The following is a 10,217-nucleotide window of genomic DNA, read 5'->3' on the forward strand; positions in this document are numbered from 1 at the left end:
GTTGGGTCATGCTTGATACCACTCCCCCACCTCCCACCCGCCCACCCCCCATACTGGAGATCAGACCCATAGCTTTGCAAATGCTAGACAAGCACTACCACTGAGGTGCACCCTCAGCTCCGGCCATCCTTGGAAATGGTCTGCCATATCAGGTAGAAGACGAGAGAGTCTGTTGGTGGGAATGGAAAGAAAGGGATGGGTAAGAGATGTTACTCTTAAAACTTGACCCTATAAGCTGAATTGCAGTGTGGATTTATTGTGATAATTTAGAATGCTGTGGGACTACGCATTAGTCATTTTTCTTGTTGCTCTGACAAAATGACAGATGAAGCAACTTAATAGAAGGGTTGCTAGGCATGGTGTCACATGCCTTTAGTCCCAGCACTTGGGAGATGGAGACAGGTGGGTATTCGTGAGTCATAGACCAAGCCAGCCTGGTCTACATAGTGAGACCTAGGACAGCCAGGTAACCCCGTCTCCAAAAAGAGAGGGGTTCTTTAGGCTCACAGTTCAGTGTGCAGTCCATTCTAGTGAGGAAGGCATGGCAAGAGGCACTTGAGGCGACCGGTCACATTGGACCTGCAGTGAGGAAGCAGAGAGAGGCAGGCTGCTGCTTAGCTCCCTTGCTTCTTTTCATTCAGTCTGGGACCCCGTGCCACAGAATCCTGCAACCCACGTTTAGGGTGGTCTTCTGGCCTCAATGAGCCTAATGTAGAAACTCCCTCACAGACAGTCCCAGAGGCTCATTTCCATGGCTGGGTCACTTTAAAGCCTGTCATGTTGACATGAAGATGAACCATCACCGATGATTAATTATTTGGAAACTTTTATTAAACAGTCCAAAGCTGTGTTAAAAACAATCCAAAGCTGTGTTTGCATTCTATAGCAACCACACAACACGAGTAATGTTGAATTTGTGGTTATTTTATACCCTGAGCTCTTCTGTCACATAGGGTGTGTCAACTCAAGTCTTGACTTGTTCAAAGGAGTTTTGTAAACTACGGAGGAGCTGGATTTTGAGCTTAGAATCTATTTTTTCCAAAGTTCCTCCCCCATAGGAAAGAACATCTAGGGCTAGATAACTAGCTCAGTCAGTAAGCGCTTGCCTTACAAGAACGAGGACCTGAGTTCAGTCCCTAGAACTCATGGGAAAAAGCCATGCATAGTGGCACACATTGCAATCCCAGGGCCAAGCCAGCAGAGACAGGCATGTCGCTGGGACTCACTGGCCAGCCAGCTTAATCTACTTGGCAAACTCCAAGCCAATGTGAAACCCTGTACCAAAACCAAGGTGGAGCCAGACATGGCAGCACACGCCTTTAATACCAGCACCAGGGAGGCAGAGGCAGGCAGATCTCTGTGAGTTCCAGGTTGGCCTTATTGCACAAATCCTAAATGGTCTTAATAAAAACCTGGAGCCAGCCTGGCGGTGGTGGTGCATGCCTTTAATCCTAGCACTCGGGAGGCAGAGCCAGGCGGATCTCTGTGAGTTCGAGGCCAGCCTGGTCTACAGAGCGAGATCCAAGACAGGAACCAAAACTATACACAGAAACCCTGTCTTGAAAAACAAAACAAAAAAACCACACACACACAACAAAACAAAACCTGGAGCCAGACATTGGGGTAAATGCTGAAAGATCAGAGAGACAAAGGAACAAGCCACAGCCACTTCTCACCTTGCCAACTCCTCAGCTGATCCTGTCTCCACAAATCCTCAGACTGAATGCCTCTGAGCCCTCAGCCGAAAGAGCTTAATTCCTGTCTCCTCACGCCTTCTATGCCTTTCTCCGCCCAGCCATTTCACTTCCTATCTCAACCTTCCTAGTGCTGGGATTAAAGATGTGTGCCACCACTGCCTGGCTCTGTTTCTCTCCTAGACTGCATCAATCTCATGTAACCCAGTGTGGCCTTGAACTCACAGAGATCCAGATGGATCTCTGCCTCCTGAGTGCTAGGATTAAAGGTGTGTGCCACCACTGCCTGACCCCTGTGTTTTTTGTTTTTTAAATAATTTATTTTTATTTATATATTTATTTATTTTATATAAATATATTTATTTATATTTATTTTAAAAATAAATTTGTGTTCATTGGTGTTTCACTTGCATGTATGTCTGTGTGAGAGTGTCAGAAGGCCTAGAAGGCCTGGAACTGGAGTTACAGACAGTTGTGAGCTGCTATGTGTATGCTGGGAATTGAACCCAGGTCCTCTGGAAGAACAGTCACTGCTCTCAACCACTGAGCCATCTCTCCAGCCCCTGTCCCCTATGTTTTTTAACTCTGTGGCTGGCTCTGTCCTCTGATCTTCAGGCAAGCTTTATTTCTTAGATGACAAATAGCACCACATAGCCTCTTCTACATAGTCCAGACGAGCCAGTGCTACATAGGGACGCCCTGTCTCCAAAACAAAAAACCAAACCAAACCACCCTTCCCCCAACCAACCCCCCAAAACAAACCAAAACCCCAAACAAAACTCCAACAAGACAAACAAAAATCCCACCAAGGTGGATAGTGCTTGGAAAAGACATTGGAGGCCTACACACACACACACACACACACACACAGCCTTTCTTCTGACTACTGTTCACCCAGTTAATAGTCTGTTATAGTAATTTTCTACTGATCCATGACAAGCCTACATTATTTGAAGTACTCCAATGAGCTCTTGTCCTTTGGTTGTGAGCCTGCCCTTAAATGGCTGACTCATCTCTCCAGCCTATCCCATGAGTTCTTTTAGAACATCTTACTTATTTCTGATCCTGGAAATGCTGGTTAGTTTTTGTCAACTTGACACAAACTACCTGGCAGGGGAGAACCTCAGTTGAGGAATCACCTCCCTCGGACTGGTCTGTGGGGCATATTCGTGATTGCTGATTGCTGTGGGAGGGCCCAGCCCACTGTGGGCGGTGCTCATCCTAGGCAAGTATGACCTTGGCTATGTAAGAGAGGTAGCTGACCAAGCCTGGGGGAGCAAGCCAGTAACCAGTGTTCCTCTGTGGTTTCTGCTTCAGTTCCTGCCTTGAGATTTCTGCTGTGATTTCCCTTAGTTGCTTTTGGTCATGGTGTTTGTCACAGCAACAAGAACCAAACTAGACACTGGTTGACCTACTTAAACTCAACATCTTGCAATTAGTTTGGTACCCTGCTGTTATCCAATATCAAATACGTTTACCTAGTGATTGGAATTAGGTTTCAATAAGCATTAGCTCCCAAATGTAGATTATTTGTTTTAAAAGTATTATTATTTTTGAAGATTTATATTTATTTTTGTATATGTGCATATTTTTGTGTGAGTTTATGCTCTCTCTGTGTGTGTGTGTGTGTGTGTGTGTGTATGTGTGTGTGTGTGTGCCTGAAGAGGCTAAAAGTGGGCGTCAGATCTCCTGGAACTGGAGTTACATGCAGTTAATTGTAAGCTGCCTAACGTTGATGCTGAGAACTGAACTCAGAACTGAGAACCTCTGCAAGAGCAGCAAGTGTTGTTAACCACTGAGCCATCTCTCCAGCTCCATTTTAAAATTTAACATTATTTTTTTATCATTAGCGTGTGTGAGCGTGTGTGTGTGCGCGCGCGCTCAAACTCATGCATGCATATGTTCATGGGTGAGTGTGTGCATGCCATGGTGCACATACACAAGTCAAAGGACAACTTCAGGGAGTCAGTTTTTGCTTTCCTTCCTGCTGAAGCAGGGCCTCCCCTCTTGTTCCTGCCATGTTAGCTTCCATCGGAATTACAGAGTCCAGCCACCACATCCAGCCTTTCATGTGGCTTTCAGGGATCAAGCTAAGGTTTCCAGGCATGTACAGCCAGCTCTTACTTACTGAGGCATCTCATCAAGCTCCCTCCACCCCCTTTTTTGGAGACAGGGTCTCATGTATTCCAGGTTAGCCTCACATTCACTATACAACTGAGGTTGACTTTGAACTTTTGATTCTTCTGCTGCCACTTCCTTGAGCACTGGGATTACAGGGCTGTGCCATGCACCCAGCTTATGCCATGCTGGGGATAGAACCCAGACTGTCATGAATGCTAGGCAAACACTCTGTTAAGTGAGCTACACACACACACACACAGCCCACATTGTTCTTTTCCTTGACCTGAATTTTAATATATTTAACATTCAGTTAAATTTGAAGTCCCTAACTTGTGTCAAAAAACCGGTTATAGGAGCTGGGATATAGCTTAATTGGTAGAAAGATGTCTGGGATCAATCCCTAGCACCACATAAAACTGGGTATCATGGTACATACCTATCATCCTAATGCTTGAGAGTTGGAGATAGGAGACTTAGAAGTACAAAGTTATCATTGGCTACATAGCAAGTTAGAGGCCAGCCTGGGCTACACGAGACCCCATATCAAAAAACCAACCAAAGAAAGCCAGAGCCAGTAATATCGTCGAAGGTCAGGCCCTCGGGAAACAGCTCAGAGCACACCTAGCAAGGGTATTCTTTTTCTGAGTGTCCTCACTTCCCGTCTGCAGCTGGCCTCTTGTTCCTGCCATGTAAGGCCTGTGCCCTCTTTATCTTCCTTGACCTCAAGGCTTCTCCCACCACACCACGTTCTCTCCTTCCTCTTGCTCCGTCCTCTGTGGCTTTGATAACGCAGCCCCCTGTTGCCAGCACCCTCCCCCACTGCTCTGGTTTTTATCAGTCTCCCTCGCAGGACCCTGTCAGCCCCTCTGACATTTGATGGCTTCAAGGGGCCCGTTTCAGCCTTTCCCTCACCCTACATAGTCTTCCTAGCGAATTTGCCTATTCTTGTGGCTTCCATTATCTACAGATCATTAAAAGACATGGTATCTGTGGCCAACCACTTGTTAGAACGCCAGGCCAATTAGACATTTCTATTGGAATGTTCCACAGGCATTTTGTTCAGGATGGGACCTCCATTCACTCTACTTGAAATGCTTCCTAATCCGATTTAAGATATCACTGTATTTTACATTGTTCAGTCACATTGCTGATATTGTTGGGGGGCAGGCACAGCTCAACATTGCTGAGGTTGCACCCTGAGGAATCCCCCTCAGTCACTTGGGGCCTCTACTCAGATGCAGCCAGGATTCTTTGTTAACTCTGCAGAGAAGAATTTCAGGGCAGGCCATGGTAATGTGAAGTCATGGAGTTTATTGATTGGGAGAGAATCTATGTGCACTTGAGGAGAGTCAAGTGTGGGCATTAGGAGAGCAGTATGTCCAAGTGCTACAGCATCAACTATGCAAATGATCTGGGGCTTTGGGAGTTACATTGTTTAAAGGAGCTAATGTATAGGTGAGGGAGGAGGAAAACCATGTTGATCTACTTATTTTCATAGCAAAAGAATTTGGGGGTGGAGGTTCATTAATAGCTCAGCCTTGAATTCGTGGGAATCCTGTGTCAGCAGAGCTAAACCCACTATTACTAGATTGGGCAAAGAATAATAAATTTTGAAAACATAACAAGACAAAGAGTGTGGGCCTTGGGTACTTAATAGTGCAAAATAATGAGGAAGACAAGGGTTAGTTTAATGCTTGTGTACATTTTTCCTAGCCTCGACTCTCCATCCTTGGGTGGTGTGCTGTTGAGTTTTTTTTTGGTCAACTTAGCCCTGGTTGGAGTCATCTGGGAGGAAGGAATCTCCACTGAGAAAATGGCTCCATCAGGTTGGCTTATAGACAAGTCTGGGGGGCACTTTTCTTGATTCATGATTGTTGCAAGAGGGCTCGGCCCACCATGGGTAGTGCCCCCTTGGGCAGGTCATTCTGGGTGTATAAAAAGGCAAGCTGAGCAAGCTATGAGGAACAAACCAGTAAGCAGCATTCCTCTATGCCTCTGATTCAGTTCCTATCTCCAGGTTCTTGCCCCGCCTGACTTCCTGCCTTGGATTTTCTCAATGATGGACTATAACCTGTAAGTTAAGTAGCCCCTTCCCTACCCCAAGTTGCTTTTTGGTCATAGTCTTTTTTTAAAATAAAAATTTATTTTAATATTTGTCTGCATGTATGTCTGTCTATGTATCACATGTGTGCCTGGTCTCCACATAGGGCAGAAGAGGGTACTGGTACTGGGACCAGAGGTAAAGATGGATGTGAGCCACAATATGGATGTGGGGAATTCTGGAAGAACAGCCTGTGCTTTCCACCACTGAGCCGTTTCTCCAGCCCCCTTGGCCATGGTCTTGATCACACACACTAGAAAAGGCGATGTCCTTCTCCTAGAATAGGGAGGGTGCCCTTCATGTGGGCGTTTCATCACCTGCTTTTAAGAGTAAAAAGAAGGTCAGGGCTCAAGAGCGTAGCTCGGTGGTAGACCCCTTGAGCCTGGGTTCCATCCCCAGTACCACAAAAAAGAAAAAGAAAAAGGAAGGTCAGAGCGTCCCTCTTGCATCTGCTGTTTTTCAAGTGTCTTTGGCTAAAAATAACCAATGTGTCAAGGCAGCATATTTGATTCTCTGCAACCCCTACATCTAGTTACAAATAGAACTTCTCGTTTCTTCCTGCTTCCAGTCTTCCCTGTTCCCAAAATAAGTCTCATGGTGGCAGAGCCCCGTCTCTTCCCACCCCGAGGATTTCCTTCCACGCTCCTAACCTCCCTCTCCAAGGCCCTCCCAGGTCTGCTCCCACCTGTTGGGTCAGCCCTGTTTACCCTTCTCACCTTTCCACTCAGCATTTCAGCTGCACAGAACCTTTACATCTGTTCTCCTCTCTCAGGGGCTTTCTGTGTCTTTTCCTCTCTCCTCCGACACTCCCTGTTTGTCTGTTGGGTGAGATGGGGTCTTAAGCAGCAAAGGCTGGGCTCCTCTCCTCTCCCTCCCCTCCTCCCTGGGTACTGAGGAAAGGTCACATGCAGGCACTGTAAGAGGGTTGTCAGAAAGCCAGCTCATGGGAAGCTGCTGGCTGGCACCTTGACCATGGATGTCTAGCTTCTTAAACTGTGAGAACATAAATTTCTATTGCTCTTGCCACACAGTCTGTGGTATTTTATTATAGCATCCAGATGCAATGATTATCCTATTTAATTAAGCCTTGTCTTCTAATAAGAAGGACCCAATCATTCTCTATATTCTCAAATAGTCTCTATATTTGAAAAGCATCAATTGTATAGAAGATGCTTTAAAAAAAAAAAAAAAAAAAAAGCTGGGCAGTGGTGGCGCACGCTTTTAATCCCAGCTCGGAGGCAGAGCCAGGCGGATCTCTGTGAGTTCGAGGCCAGCCTGGTCTACAAATCGAGTTCCAGGAAAGGCACAAAGCTACACAGAGAAACCCTGCCTCAAGAAACCAAAAAAAAAAAAAAAAAAAAAAAAAATACTGTGGTTAATACAGAATCCTTTATACGAGTTACCTTTTCTTTCTAAAACATTTTATTTTTATCTTCTTTTATATACTTTATTTTATGTGCATTGATGTCAGATCCCCTGAAACTGGAGTTACAGACAGGTGTGGGCTGCCATGTGGTTGCTGGGAATTGAACCCAGGTCCTCTGGACAAGCAGTCAGTGCTCTTAACCCTTGAGCCATCTCCCCAGCCCCTACCTTTATTCTTTTAGCAGCTGAGTTCTATTTGTCGTCTCAGCCTCGGTCTCGGTAGCCTATCCTCAGAGTGCTCCCTGTCCTGCCTCACCTAAATGACTAGCGCTACCCTCTCACTCTCAGGGCAGTGTGCTCCTTTCTTTCATATAGGTATGGTAATTGTATTTGTATTTTTTGTTTTTAAACTCCATGAGGACAGGAATCTTAGCCAGCCATGTTTTCCCATCACCTTGCACAGTGACAAGATCTTAAAAATATACACATTTTTGGAATACCTGATGGCTAAATGACTTGGATGCTTAAATTTACTTCTCTTCTTTATTTGTTTGTTTGGTTTTTTTAGGCATGGGTCACTATGCCTGGCTTCTCTTCTCTTCTTGATGCTATTTTGAACTTTTTCTTTCTTTACAAACGATCTGAAGGGATTCAGAATGAAAGCAGTTTTTCCTTCCTGACTGCCTGAGAACCAGCTGCCATCTTGAACAGCATAGTGAAATGATATGTGATATGAACAGCATAGTAATTACACAGTCCATGTTTGGTTAAAATGATGGTGTTGGGGACAGTTGATGAAGGTTTAAGTTCCAGGCTGATGAGTTCACAGTCTATTGCAGAGGAATCAAGCACTCTTCAATACCCTTCACCCTAGGGAGCGCGGGGAAGATGGCTCAGCTGGGACTGTGTTGCCTTGAACGGCAGGCCCTGAGCTGGGTGGTGTGAGCTTGTGACCCCAGTGCTGGGGGGGGGGGCAGAGACAGGCAGCGCTCTGGGCTCACCAGCCAGACACCCTGCATGTGGCAAGCTCCAGGCTACTGAAGATCCTTTTCAAAGATCTGAAAAAGGGGGGCTGGAGAGGTGGCTCAGCAGTTAAGAGCAGTTATTGCTCTTCCAGTGGTCCTGAGTTCAATTCCCAGTATGCACCTGGCAGCTCACAACCATCTATGACAGTAGTCACATGAGATCTGATGCCCTCTTCTGGTGTGCAGATGTACATGCAGATAAAATACCAATATACATAAAATACACAAACAAACAAACAAACAAACAAACAAAAAATCCAAAGTAGATAACTCCTGAAGAATGAGGCTCAAGGTTGACCTCTGGTCTCTATACACATGCACGTGCACACACAGACTCACATTCTGGTTTTTTGTTTTTTTTGTTTTTCAAGACAGGGTTTCTCTGTGTAGCTTTGAAGCCTGTCTTGGAACTCGCTCTGTAGACCAGGCTGTCCTCAAACTCACAGAGATCTGCCTGGCTCTGCCTCCGGAGTGCTGGGATTAAAGGGGTGTGCCACCGCCACCCAGCCGCAGACTCACATTCTTACACACAGTATATCCTTCACCCTAGGAGGCACCAGGCATAGAAATTCAGGAAAAATGAGCCAAAATGTATATGAATGTACTTGATGTCATCCTTGTATTTAAATAGACTCGGAACCCATTTTGGTGGCTTTGGCATGATTTATGATTCTCTGGATTATGGTGGGAAAATGAGCCAGACATAGGCTTGAAAGATATGGCCTTGCATGGGAAGCAAAGGTTCTCAAGAACACAGTGAGAAGAATGTAGGAACCCAGTGAAGGAAGTGTGGGGGCTGAAAGCGGCAGTGCTGGTGCCAGAGGGGGGAGTAAGGCCAGGTGTGGTGATGCATGTCTGTAATCCCAGGGCTTGCGAGGCTGAGGATCAGGGTTTCAAGACCATCTTCTGCTGCACAGTGAGTTCAAGCCCAGCCCGAGCTTCATGATACTGTCTCAAAAAGACAAACAAAAGCAAGGCAGAAAATAAAGATCTTGGAATGACATCGTTTCCGTGTAAATTTTTCAGAAGAGGATAAATAACACAAAAAGTTAAAAAATAAAATCAAGGTGGTGTCTGAGATGTTGACTAGTCCTAAACTGCATCTTGAGTGAAGTGAACTCTGTATGATACGTGCTCCTTGACCTAAGCTTGTATATCAAATGCACAGTAAAGTATGAGATACGGACGACTGGGCTATGAGCTGGGCCAACAGTTAAGGGTGCTGCTGCATATGATGGCCGCCATGAGGAAGGTGGTGGCCAAGAAGGACTGATATCCCCTCCCCTCCCTAATAAACGTCCATGCTGGAAAAAAAAAGTACTTGCTGCTCTTACAAAGGACCTGGGTTCGATTCTCAGCGCGCATATCCACTCCATTGCCTCTAACTCAGGTCCAGGGTATCCATCCAGTGCCTTCTTTTGGCCCCTTTGAGCACCAGGCACACACGAGGCCTACAAATATATTTAAGCAAAACATCTATACACATAAAATAAAAATACATAAATCTTTAAGAATGACTGGGACTGGAAGTAAGCTGATTTGCTTGCCTGAAGTGGAGGCCTTTTATGTTTGGTTAAAATGATGGTGTTGGGGACAGTTGATGAAGGTTTAAGTTCCAGGCTGATGAGTTCAGAGTCAATAAAACAGACTCAGGGTGGTGGTGACTGGGCTGGAAAATGACCTCAGGAGAAGGGAATTCAAGGGAGATTATGCTAGCAGCTGAGGATTATGTGAATTGGAGGGGAGAAAGCCCAGTGGCTGGAAATGCCACAAAGAGATGACGAGGGAGCCTAGGCCATTCTAAATTTCCATTTTCCTGACATCCTAGCCAGTTTAATCTGGAAAAAGATTGGGAATTAAAACAATTGTGCATTATGAATTTAAAGGGAATATATTATAATATATAACATC

Source organism: Peromyscus maniculatus, chromosome 8 (genome assembly GCF_049852395.1).
Source record: "Peromyscus maniculatus bairdii isolate BWxNUB_F1_BW_parent chromosome 8, HU_Pman_BW_mat_3.1, whole genome shotgun sequence".
NCBI classification, from domain to species: Eukaryota; Metazoa; Chordata; class Mammalia; order Rodentia; family Cricetidae; genus Peromyscus; species Peromyscus maniculatus.